This window comes from Varanus komodoensis, unplaced genomic scaffold, assembly GCF_004798865.1.
Source record: "Varanus komodoensis strain SLA01 unplaced genomic scaffold, ASM479886v1 scaffold34_1, whole genome shotgun sequence".
Taxonomy (NCBI): domain Eukaryota; kingdom Metazoa; phylum Chordata; class Lepidosauria; order Squamata; family Varanidae; genus Varanus; species Varanus komodoensis.
Genome location: NW_025335854.1, coordinates 6,035,048 through 6,048,110, shown reverse-complemented (window position 1 = coordinate 6,048,110; position 13,063 = coordinate 6,035,048).

The following is a 13,063-nucleotide window of genomic DNA, read 5'->3' as shown; positions in this document are numbered from 1 at the left end:
TTAGCCCAGAAATAAAACCCAGTGGGTGCTAATGGGAGCTTGCTTTTTAGGCCTAATAAACACATGGGCCTGATTTTCACTGGGGCTACAGGGGGCATAGGTTAAACCTCCCCCCGCACATGCTGTGGCCCCAGTGAAATTCATCCATCCCTATGCTTAATCCCCCCCCCCCCCCCGGCTTTAGCAATGTGTATTGTTTCCTAACTGCAATATCTTCCTTTAGGGGCAGGGACCAGAACAGCACCCAGTATTCTCATGTCGGTCCACTGCACCATTGTTTTTTATAGATGTGTACACTTGAATCCAAGAGTTTTTGTCCCGGTTGGTCTCCCTGATGCATGCTTATACGAACTGGCATTTGCCATTTTAATGCCCATTCAGCATTTTGGGGTGATTTGTTTGGAGAGCTTCACAATTACAACAATTCCTTTTTGTTTTAATCATCCTAAACAACTTGATATCATCAGCAAATCAAAGCACTTATTAACAAGCTAAAAAACACCTGCCCTAAACAGATCCTTTTAGGATCCTAGCTCCTTTGTGAGAATCAACCATTTATTCCCACTCTGTGTGTTCTGTTTTTTAACCAGTTACTGATTCATAAAATGACCTCGTCTCTTATTCCAGGTCTGCTAAGTTTGCTCAGAACTCTTTGATGAGGGACTTTGTCAAAAGCCTTTTGGAATCCAAATAAAGAATGTTTACCAGATCACCCAGTCCACATACGAGTATTTATTGGCACTCAAAAACAACTGTAAAAGTCAACGAGACAGGACAAACTTATCTTTTGCTTCCATATTGAATGGCATTTGTATCATTAACACTGTACTGTAATTTCTATGCAATGCATTTAGCAACTGTTCAATTTTGCCATATTATGTAAAATACCACATGGGAAAGGTGCTATATAAAAGATGCATTTATGTACACATCTGTTCCACACCTTCTTACACACTTTTGTATGGAATAGTAATGGAGTGATGATTCAAATGATCATTAAGGAGTATGTGTAATTATTTTGAAATGTGCACAGAAATGCAAGTTTCATGCAACCAACCTCATGCCACATTTTTACGCTCTCTGGTAATGGGTTGGAGGTCTTGCTAACACCATGTAGAGACGCTCACTAGCTTAATTATTGACCAATTTGGCCAGCAGGCATTCGAGCTAGACAGAATATTTCTTTTCAAAGGGAAGGTCACCTGATTGCGGGGGAATGTTGGATGGGTCTGATGGAGCAAGGCAACTCTTACCCTGGGTGGCATTCCCTAACCTGCTGGACGCCGGATGCGTTGGACCACAATTCCCATTAGCCCAAGCAGGCACCAAATGCCCATTCTAGTTACTGAGGCACATTCCATTCAGCCCAGGGCGCCTGGGTTCACCCCACCTCCTCCCGAACTCTCTTAGCTCCAACGGTGCTTTGTTTCATACCAGGTTTTGGGGTCACCTAAAGTAGCTGGTTATTTCAGAACAGACAAGCGCGTATTCTTCAAACAAGTTCAGATCTGGTCATTTGAACCAAACTGCTGAGCTAGGGGAGAAATTGGATAGCAGGGAAGGGAGAGAGAAAGGACATGTTCATTTAATAATTTTGTGTATTCCAAATGAATGTTCTTGGACCTGCACACTGCCATGTACATGCCAGAAAGCTTGCCTGGTAGTGAAGACTTAATTGTAGTCGTATCGGCAGTCACAGGGCTGTGGAGGTGCGCAAGTACCTTGCCTTCCCTTGCTCATTCAGGGTGCGATCCATGAGGAGGAATCCACTGGCTCTGCATTTTTGCTAGAGAGGCTTTTCCACCATTGAGTCGGAACATTTTGGAGAGGGAGGGAAGGAGACGGAAGGGGCTTCAAAGCTGCAGGCCCCCCACCCTTCCCCTTTGCACCTCAACTTCCCCCTTTCCGCCTTTCTGGAGTTGCTTTGCCAGCCTTGGAGACAGCCTGGCACAGGTCTTTCTGTGCGGCTGCAAGGGGCGGGGAATCGGGGCCGAGCGCCAAGCCCCAGCTCCAAGTCAGAGCACAGTCTCCAACCTCGGTGCTGGAGGTCTGAACAATCCAGCGGCCTTTCGGATGCCATCCAGGCGCCACAGGGCTGCTTTCGCCATGAATTAAGCAAGTCATGAATGGAAGTATTTTTCACTCACCTGCCTGAGTTTGCACTGGAACCACAGAAATTAACGGAAAGCAAAAAGCTACCTGGTCCTGGCTTGGGCCCTGGCCTGTCGGCATACAGCGGCTCTCCAGAACTTCCGCCTTGCCTGTGGCCTCCGCCCTGCCAGGAGGAGAAGGCCCTCAACCTGTTTCACAAATCACCCCAGAACTGCATTAATTATCTCTCATCAGCACCACCGCTTCTGATTTCCATGTGTGACTGTTCACAAACCAGGCGAACTTTAGACCAGTAAGTACGAGGAAACAGTGTCCTGCTCGCAAGTTGCATGAGGCAAAGTGCTGCTTTCACAGCCTGGTCCCACATGGATGCTAACCTAGTTTTGCAAAGTTTCGTGGCGCTTTCTCCCTAGTATGCATGGAGTCGCCTCACCTGCAAGACTCACTGAAGTGAATTGGGCTCAGATTTAAGTAGCCGTCTCTAGGCTTGCACTGTCTGGGCCTCTTCGTGCAGAGGAGTTTGCAAACGGGAAGAGAAAGAAGGAAAAATGTTGCTCTTTTGTGCTAGACATGATTTCAAGCTCCCGAGGAAGGCGATTTTGATTCCAAAGTGCATCCTATGACCACTTGTGGAATGATGTTCCGTTATTATGGTTGCCACACATTTATATCCCCCTTTCCCCACTACCACAAATACAAGGTGGCTTTCCCCACTTCATCCTCACAACAACCCTTTGAGGTAGGTTAGGCTGAGCAACCATGACTGGCCCTGTCATACGGTGTGCTCCATCATAGCAAGTCCTCGTCCAGTGCTCTAACCACTATACCACACCGCCTAGGGGCAGCGTCTTTGTCCCTCTGGGAACCTACTTGGCCTACTCCAGAAAGGAGCATGAGGCTCCTGCACTTTTATGAATGTAGGAGAGAGATTTTTGGCCGGTGCAGCTTTTCTCGCCCGTACAGAACAACCTGCACCCACTGGATTCCCACATTTTATGTGATGGCTGGAGGCACGAGAACCTGCTTTGCTAATCCACGCTGTCAGCAGTTCCTCCAGTTTTACTTCTCTGTTGTTGCCATTTTTACTTTCTCTGTCTTCCAGCCAAAGGAAATTCCAGACGGGATCAGCTTTGATCCCCTGCTCGGTCTGCTCCATCCCCAGCTTGTTGCATAAAACAGAGATGCTGCATAGCAATCACAGTTTTCCCTGCTTGGTGTCCAGAAGGCCGGTCCTGCTCAGAATTCGTCTCGCCCTCCACTCCCCCCACTTCCCAGCTATTCTAAAACCTTGTTTACAAGGCGGAGGTCTTGGATGGAGGAGCTGCCAGCGTGAGCCCAGCGCCCCCTAGCGAGGGCGGCTGGAGGAATCCCGATTCTCCCCGGTCTTCGCTCCTTCTTTCCTGACTCACATTCTGTTCTCCAGCTCCAGTTACTCTTCTGCCAAGCACATTGCAGGCACAGACCTCCTTGGTGCGTCCGTCCTTCGCCACTGACCCTCTCTGAATCCTCTGGAGGACTTGATTCCGCACACACAGTGTGAAGCCTGAGTTATATATATCCTTGATTTAATTTTATTTTCACACAAATTAAGACATCGGCCAGTTGGGGCCTGCTTAAAGGACATATTGCAATGCTGTGCCAATCTGTGCAAAAGTGACTTGTCAGATAAGCACTACTGAGGTCTGCTGAAAATGGTACTTCTACATCAAGGTTGAGGGACTACGAGGTTGATAAGACCCATGGGGTCTCACCACATGTCCCAGGAGCAGCTCCCCTTCTCCTTGCTTCTTCTGCTGCGGAGAAGACATCCGATCAGTAGCTGATCAGAGATCTGGGCTTTCCTCTGCTTAGCATGGGGAAAAATCCCCCTTTCTCATGCTGGCATCATCATTTTTAAATGGCATATTGCTTTCCTCCAGGCCATGCTCCCCTCACCTCAAAGTCTCTTTCTCTAGACCTGGAAGAAGCAGATCATCAAGAGAAAAAAGAGACCTGGGGTGGCAGAAGCAGGCTGGGAAGGAACGGGGAGTGTCATTTCCCCACCTGTGCCTGACGGAAGAGGCACTGGCTTTGTTCGACCGCCGTTCCGGCTCCCGTCCATTGCACCCGGTCCAAAAGCTTTGGGACGCCCCGACGAGGGCTGAGACGATGGGCTGTGGACGGTGTCTAGGAAAAGGCAACGGGTGAGTAGCCCAGATCCTGGGTCTCTCCTCTCTGCACCAGCAGCGGCCGAGGAGGAGGTGTGGGGCAGAAACACCGACGTGTGGCGCTCAGCCCACAGGCCTCTTCCCGTGTTGGTTTTCATCCTGCCATCACCCCTGCCGCATGCACAGAATTTTGCTAGCAGCTGCGAGTCATGCCGTTATGGCTCTCTCGCGATTCCCACCACTTTTTATTTTTATTTTATTTTCTTGCTGCAGAAAATCCAGTAAGGAAAAACGGTACAATGGCTGACACGCCTTCTGATGGGTCGCATCTTCTCAAAGATCTGCCACGACACCTTCCCACCACAGGATTTTGGACAGCCGGTCAGTTTACACAACCCACTGAAATGAATGCCTTTCCGTCTCTATTAGAAAGGGCACGTTCCCTCCGTAAAGCCAAAGGCATGTGAGGGCAGCGGTGGACCTGGCTGTCCTCAGCTAATAACTAAGCTGCATGAGTTGTTATTATTTGCAGGCCTTTTAGGGTTTGCGACTGTTTTGATCTAGGCTGCCTTGTTTCTTCCGGCACTGTGCCTTGTTTTCCATATTATAGCTTCTTGTTTTCTAGGGTTACATAATCCACCCAGGGAACTGTTGCTACTGGACAGCTTACAAAAGAGAGAAGGAAAGGAAGATATTCGATCGTGCAGAGGTGGTCGGTCGTGCTACTGCTTCCAGCTGCAGGAAAAGTTCCGGCATCAAAGGAAGCCTTGTCCCTTCCGTGCAGCTTTCCCTGCTTCTGATGGTGGACGGCGTAGCGGCAGAGGCTGCACAGAGTGATATGCACCAGCGGACTCGGAGCCTGCGGATTTCAGGTGCCGGGGCTGATGAAATCCCTGCAGAGAAGCGGGGCCCTGTGCGCTCGATTTGCTTGTATAATGAATAAATATTGAAAGGTCCTGGGCTCGCTTTGAAGAAGCTGCCCGGTCAGGGGTAGCTGATCGCTGGTTTCGGATTAGCTTTTGAATTCAGCAAAGGTCAGCGGTTTATCTGGGTTACACTGGAAGGCGCTCTTCTTTTCTAATTTTTTGAAAAGGCATTCCATCTGGCACTGATAGACTCGGTCGTAATGTGCGTCAGCGACGCATCTGGGACAAAGTAGAACCAGTTGCTTTAGCAAACAGGCTGGAAGAAAAGAGGCCCGGCATTGCACGGAAGCATCTGTTCTGTGCACACTTACCTGGGAGCAGGGAAAGCACTTCCTTGCAGACACTTTGCAAGTTCCTCAGTGGGGTGGGAATCGGAGGCAACCCGGGACGCTGTGGCCATGTTTACTTCAAGACGCTAGTGTGGACGTGGGAGGGTGCATTTGCCAGTAAGAATTGGCGGGGTGTGGGGGGGACTCTTTGGGCACCCACCATTTTTCCTTCAGGCAACTGTGCAGTTAGGACATTCCGGACTCCCGCCTTACTGGTCTTGCCCTCTCCACCACCCCACTGCGCGTGATAATCCGTATCGTCTCAGTCACTCGAAATTACGGTAAGCCAGCCCTGCCCATTCACTGCCCCGAAGTCCTACCCTGGGTGCACGACTGCCCTCCACACGCAGTTTTAAAACCGGCGAAAACAGCAAAGCAGAGGAGAGCTGCAGCGTGCCCCGCCTCCTGCTCAGCGGTTCTCCCCTGCAAATGGCCAGCATGGCCATGAATTGGCCAGCACGCATTTGCGGGAGTCCTAACGAGAAAGACAGAGAGAGGGGCCCGTCCCAAGGGAGCTGAGGCAGGGCTGGGCAGCGTGTGGCCTTCCAGACGTTTTGGCCAAAGCCTCAGGAGGGCCTCCAGGGGCCCAGCCAGGAGGTGAGGTGGCTGCAACCCGGGATCCTCCTCACTGGGCAGGAACAGCAAGGAGGAGAGCGAGAGGGCAAGGTCCTGTACTTTCCAGAAGTCTGCAGAAGAGGGCATCCCAGCTGGTGCAGCTTGCAAGGCAAAGAGCATCTTTCCCCGCAGAGCTCATTCAAAGCGCAGGGCCCTGTTTTATCCCTTGCCATCCACCCGAGAAGCAACATCCTCCTGCACGCTTGTGCTCTCACTCCTCCCACGCTCCTGTCCAGAAGAGCGGCACAGAGCCTTCTTGCTCTTCCTTCCGATCCCTCCTTTTGTATTGCCCTTTGCTTACCGCACAAGCGGAACAACATGCGGCATGGCTTGGAATACGTCTTTGCACACGACTTCGTTATCAGCAACGGCTGCATTAGGATGGCCACTGTTAACAGGGTTGCTGCTGCTATCAGAACATCCTTCATTTAATTTCCTTCTGACCTCACTGTTGACGGTTCTCCTTCCCACCGTCCACCCCCACACGATCCATATATAAACCTAAAACTGCATAGCATTCCACACGTCTGATAAAGTCAGCTACGGTCCACAAAAGCTTATGCTAAAACCGATTTGCTAGTCTTCAAGGTGCCATAGTATGTTTTGTTCTCTGTGGGCCAATTCACAGGCATTTTTGGCATGCAGACATGGGAGGCACTTCAGAATGAAGAACATTTTGTCTGTAGACAACATTCACTTAATAATGTGCCTAAATTTGCAAATGGCGGACTCTCAGGACTGTGTCATTTTGGCTTCAGAGAAGTAAAAACCAGCTAAGGTCCATGCACATGTGTTTCAGCATAATGCAGTAGTTCTGAAGGACAGAGGAAGGGGTTTCTCTTCCAAGGAGGTTCCCTGTTATATCTCTGCATGAATCCCTGTTCAGGGCTGGCCTCTTAATAGATATTTTCTGATCAGTGACTCAGGCAGAAGCAGAGCTGGGGAGCTACCCTGAGGTTAGGCAAGTCTTAACTGTTACAAATGCTCAGGAGGAGCCCTTTACTGTGCAAATCTGAAGCCCTCCAGACGGGGTCATTATCTAACATTTTGAATCCCTACCCCCATATTTTCCACAACTACTTTCATCTTTTATTTGCTGGGAAAGCAAAGATGGAGGAGCCATGCAATGTCTTTCGATTGATGGAGCTAGGAGATGTCTGTCCGGAAGCACCCTTCCAGCTGCAGGAACTACGGTGCCCCCAGTTTTAATGAAGTCAGAACTGCTCCGCTTCTCCAGAAGCCTAGCAGACACTCATGGAAGGTTTTCCTGGCTGCAGAAATGTGACTGACGCTCTGCAGCTTTCTCAACCCGAGCAAGTGTCGTATTTGAGTCCAATGACGTGACTACTGCTTGGCACCAACACGGGTGGCTTGGAAGGGCCGTGGGACGCTGGCCAAGGCACGCAAGGTCAAGCCACTCCCTGCCCTTCCCGCTCCTCGGATTGGTCCAGAGCCCCTGGGCAGAAAGGAGCTGGCAGAGCGGCGGAGTGCGTGATGTGCTCAGTTGGGCAAAGCCAGGTGTGGCCGGCGGGAACGAGGCAGGTCGCTGCCCTCTGAGCCCGGAGGTGCTCCAGGGCGCACATATCCTTCAGCTACCTGTCTTCTCCCATGGGCCCCACGGTGCCCCCCCCCCCAGCCTGGTGCTCTCCAGATGCGCTGGACTTCATGCCCACAGCAGGGGTTGTAGTCCAACAGGTCGAGAGGGCAGCAAATTGTGGAAGGTTGCTGGGGAGGCAGGTGAGCAGAAAGTCGCTCTCCTGCTACTTTGGACTTCAGTTCCCTCATGCCTGGCCTCTGTACATACTGGCAGGACTTCTGGAGGTTGAAGTCCAGCACCAAAGGAGATCTACCTTCTGCCCCATGCTCTAAGGTCTGTATTTCATTTTTCCAGTGTTTGTTTGTTTGTTTGTTTATAGCCTTTATATATCATCCCCTACAAGCATCTCGGGACAGTTTTACAATAAAAGTGAGACAAAATAAAATAAAATAAAGTAAAAAAGCACAACATCCCTTTCCAATAAATAAAACCCACCTTAAAACCAATTAAACATTAAAATAATGGGAAAATAAAAGGTTTTCACCGGGCACTGAAAAGAATAAAGCATCAGCGCCAGGCAAACCTATCTGAAAAGCGTAGTCCACAAGGCCCTTCTCTGGATAGACACCCTTCTAATCTCCTTCAGGGAGGGCTCCCAGAAAAGGACCTCTGTCCCAGATCTTATGGGGCAGGAAGGCACGTAGGGAAGGAGGTGCTCCTTCAGGTATCCAGGACCTAAGCCGTTTGTTTGCACTTGCCAAAAACCAGGAACCAGCCACATGGCCTGCTTCTTGTTCTAGACGTTGAAACGCACAACACAGACTTGGGGGGTTGTCCTAACCCCCAGTGTTCCTGAGAGCAGACCCTTTCCTTGTTCCATGCAAGCGGGGCAAAGGGATGCCACTTGTCTAATTCACTTGTCCAAAGACAATCTTGTGTCTTCATTCTAGTTTGATCTATTCAAATCACCAGGGGAAGCTTTCACAGCATGGCAATAAGTACTGTTGCCCACTAAAGCTTGCAGGTCAAAGTTTTGTTAAAGGTACAGAAGTGACAGGAGCCAGGGAGGAGGTGGCCAGCTTCCCTTACAGAGGTTACCCTTCAGCGTCATGAAACAACCAATCTGTAACAAGAGTAGGGGATGGGCGATAATTTCCCTTTGCAAACTCTTTCCCTCAGACATTGTGCCTGGAGTTTCCTTGAAATATGCAGCTCCTGGTGCTGAGAAGCTGCAACACCAAAGAGCTATCCAGAAGGGTTTCAGGGTATCGCTCCCTGAGGCCCTCTTTCCATTCAAAATTAATGTCCAGTGATTCCTTTGCAAATTTCAATCCAGATCTTCTCAATCTAGCTATACAATCCTATATTCAACAGCATAATATATTCCACAGTGCTATTGGATATCTTGCAAAATATTACTTTAAATAAAACTTCCTTCTCCAACCTGGTGCCATCTGGATGGAGTGGACTGTAGGTTCTATCAGTGCCATAGTTCGCAGCCATCCTGGCTGGAGATGATAGGCACTGAAGTCCTGGAAGGACCCAGATTGAGGGAGGCCAAAATTTCGTTCGTTCGTTCGTTCGTTCGTTCGTTCATTCATTCATTTAGAGTTTTTGTATGCCATCCCATCACTTATAAAGCAGTGCTTCTCAAAAGTCACATGGAATTGAGAGAAAAGAGTGGCTTTTGTTAGAAAGTGGCTACAACTATCATAAAATAAATAAATTACAGTAAGTTTGTCTCATTTTGACCGGCATGCCACTTACACACAATTTTAGCAAGTTTTCCTGGCATGGAAGCAAGGGCTGAAAAAACCAGCTCTAATGTAGGTCATCTTGCCACTAAGAAGCAAGTAGATAAAGAGGTATGCGCAAATAGGTAAAGAAAGTGACAACTTTATAGCAAGACTAGGGAAAGAAGAAGTGATCATTTTACAGCAAGATTAGAAAAATGCAAATGTTTTCCAAAGGGAGGACGGAAAGGATAACAGAAGAGTTCCGTTTGCTTTGGGAAATGAGGAGTTTAAAAGGCCTGAGCATTGCTTGGATGGGGGGGCAGTTCAGCCATCACAAGCACCCCCCCCCCGCAAAGTTCCAGGTGAAAGGATGGGAGCCTTATCAAAGCTTTTTCATGAAGGAACGGCATCATCTGGCAGAGAAACCAAATGAGAGCCGTTGGTGGGCGTCTGGAACCATCACCTTTGCCATGTCGCAGAACATGCCTTGAAACGGTGCAAGCAGGAAACGCCGCTCTGGCAGAGCTCATGTGCTTGAGACCGACTTTCCTTACAGAGGCACCAGAAGCATTAACATACTCATAGTACATGGAATAGAAATCTAAGGTTTAGCACACAAATAGTCCAAAAAGTGCTATATTTCGTACAATATCCGATGGTCATATAATATGGAAAGAGAGCGGTTTGTCCCTGTCACCTGAAATTCAAGACACGGCATTTACTGCAAAGGGTGATGCTGAAAATACAGTGCCTGCTTGTGAACAAAAGACCCAGGGGTGCCTTAATTATTGGGGGGGGGGAGATGCCAGGCAAATAAACTCTCATTAAAAGAATGTATGTGGGGGTTATGGATCAAACCAACGCAGAGGTTCCCTGGAAGCAAAAATGACAACACGGAGGCTGTCCTATTTCGGGTGCATCGTGAGCAGGCACGACTCTCTGGAGAAGACAGTAATGCCAGGGGAAGTCAAAGGCAGAAAATGAAAGGGAAGACCAAGCATGGGATGGGCTGAATCCATAAAGGAAACTTCAGTCTAGAACCTGGAAGGATTGAAAGGAGCTGTCATGAACGGGGCATTTTGGAAGGCTGTCAATCGTGGGGTGAGATGACTTGACCACCTTACACAACATTGTATGCGCTCCAACGTGATCGCAAGGTGGAGGCCTCTTTGGACTTGGTGGGGTTTTTTTACATCACTCTTGCTTATGGGTCTAACAGGGAAAGCTTGGGGTGGGGCGTGTGCACAAGTACATGCGACTGGCGTGTATGCACATCTGGGTGTCTATCACGGCACGTGGCCCTTCCGTGGCACAGGGGTGGAAAGATGAGTCGCCTCCCTCATCCACGCAGTGGACCAAGGGCCTCCCCACACCGGCACTCTGAGAGAGAGCAGACGTCCAGCGACAGCTTCATCTCGGCAAGCGTCTGACGTTCGGTCACCCTGCCTCAGCCCATACTCGTAATGTGGAGCAGGAGCTTTGAATATTTGCACACATATCTGTGAGCACACAAGTGTACATATATAATTCTAGGAATACTTTCTAGACCAGTTCAAGGTATCTCTGATCATTACTGCGTGGCTTGATGTTTGTTCTTCTTTTGTGTTTTTGTTTTGCTTTATTCCACCCCTTTTTTCCCTCTATATGTTTGTGGTTCTAGTCTTATTTTACATACTCAGCCGGTTCCCTCCCCTCCCCTCCCCTATTTGTGCTGTTGTTTCATTTTGTTGAAAGACTGTGGAAATGAAACACTATTTTAAAACATTAAAAGCTTACCTATTCCTGCACTGCAACACAAGATGAGCTGGACACACAGGACTGATTTGCGGTGGCTGCTGGGGTTGGGGGTATATTTGTTTAACGAACATAAGCTGAATTTATACTTCCTGGAAGACTGGGCTACCATTTCTTACCAGGACCATTTCTTGCTGCTTCCCTTGAGTACCTCTGTACAGACTCTAATTCCTACAGCATTTTAGAATCCTTCAGAGGGGACCGGCATGCCGTGCTCATTGGACAGATCCACCAGTGCGCAAAAGCCCCCGCCACTCCGTGTCAGTGGTGCGTGAGCGGGTGGGACACGGTGCCTCTAAAATTGGGATTAAATTGTCCTTGAGTTCCAGTTCTGCACTTAATCCACGTACGTCAGTAACTGTGTGTAAGTAATTGGGAGTTATTGCAACATCTATGTCCGGGCTGATAAGCAACCGTAATCCAGAGTTGGAAAGGAAATCCCTCATATTAACAATTCTTAGCTGGTCAAAGAGATTGTTGGCTGCCCTTTCCACACCAACTCATCTGCAGCTTAAGACTCTGCTATTGCAAGCCATGGTTTTTGATCTGTTTGCGCCACCCACTGTTAAACTGAGGATGCTAAGCTTTTTTTCTGCCACATGTTGTCATTGTGACTTAAGGCAACCCTCTGAATAACGCCATCCAAAATATCCTGCCCTTGGCAGCCCTGCTCAGTCCTTATAAATTCAGGGTATTAAGAATTAAGGAGCACGGGAGAGAATTTTTCTAACTAGCTCTGTGCCCAAACTATGCCTCTAAGCAGCTTACCTATAACAATATTAAAAACCCCGGTTTAACACATGCAATTTAAAATTATGGCACCGAGCCCCGTGCTGAACTCTTCCTTGCCCTTCCTTGGTTTTTCTGTTTCCCTGCCAAACAGAAGTTCCTCCTGCTGCAGGTTCCAAGGTTTCCTTTTGTTTCAAGGAGGTGACGGAGGGGTGGGTGGGGGCTCTCTATTTTTCACATTTCACCCTGCTCTGAACTTGCAGCTTCTCTAGCTCCTTGAGTTTTTGGACCTAACCAAGACTCCCTTCCTTATATTTTCAATGTGAAATTGCCATGTTAAATCAGGATTGATTTTCACACCCCCCGCCCACCTTCATCTGCCATCTCTCTGGTTTTGGGCATCCATGCCAGAGGCCACCTCAGCAGGCCTGTTTTGCACATGTGTATATCATGTATCTCCTTCCAGGATCACTGCCTTGCTACGGCAAAGCGGCTTGCATATCACAATGAAGCGATGAGCTATGCCGTGCAGGGGCACCCAAGACAGGCAGGTCATAGCAGAGAGCTCTGACAAAAGGTGATCCATTGGAGAAGGAAATGGCAACCCACTTCAGTATCCCTGCCATGAAAACAGGAGATCAACCCCAACTGCTCTTTTGAAGGTCAGGTACTGAAGCTGAAGCTCAAATGCTTTGGCCACCTAACGAGAAGGAAGGACTCACCGGAGAAGACCCTGATGCTGGGAATGATCGACGGCAAAAGGAGAAGGGGCGGCAGAGGATGGGGTGGCTGGATGGGGTCCCTGGGGTGGTGGGTGTGGGGTTGGGTGGACTCTGGGGGATGGGTGGAGGACAGGAGAGCCTGGAGGAATGTTGTCCATGGGGTCGCGATGGGTCAGGCATGACTTAGCAAGTAAACAACAAAAGAAAAGTTACCTACAGAGTTTTGAAAAGCCGAAGTGACGTCCGTAGCATTTCTGTCCTTGGCTACTGCTTGGTGTCCATCGATACAGGCAGCCTAATCATGGGATGAGATGTGACCTGGCCTGTACCCACTGATCCGAAACGCATGTGAAGCTTGCTACATGTTGATCGACGAGAACGGTTTTGCTCTCCCTTCTCCCTGGCAAGTTATTAAG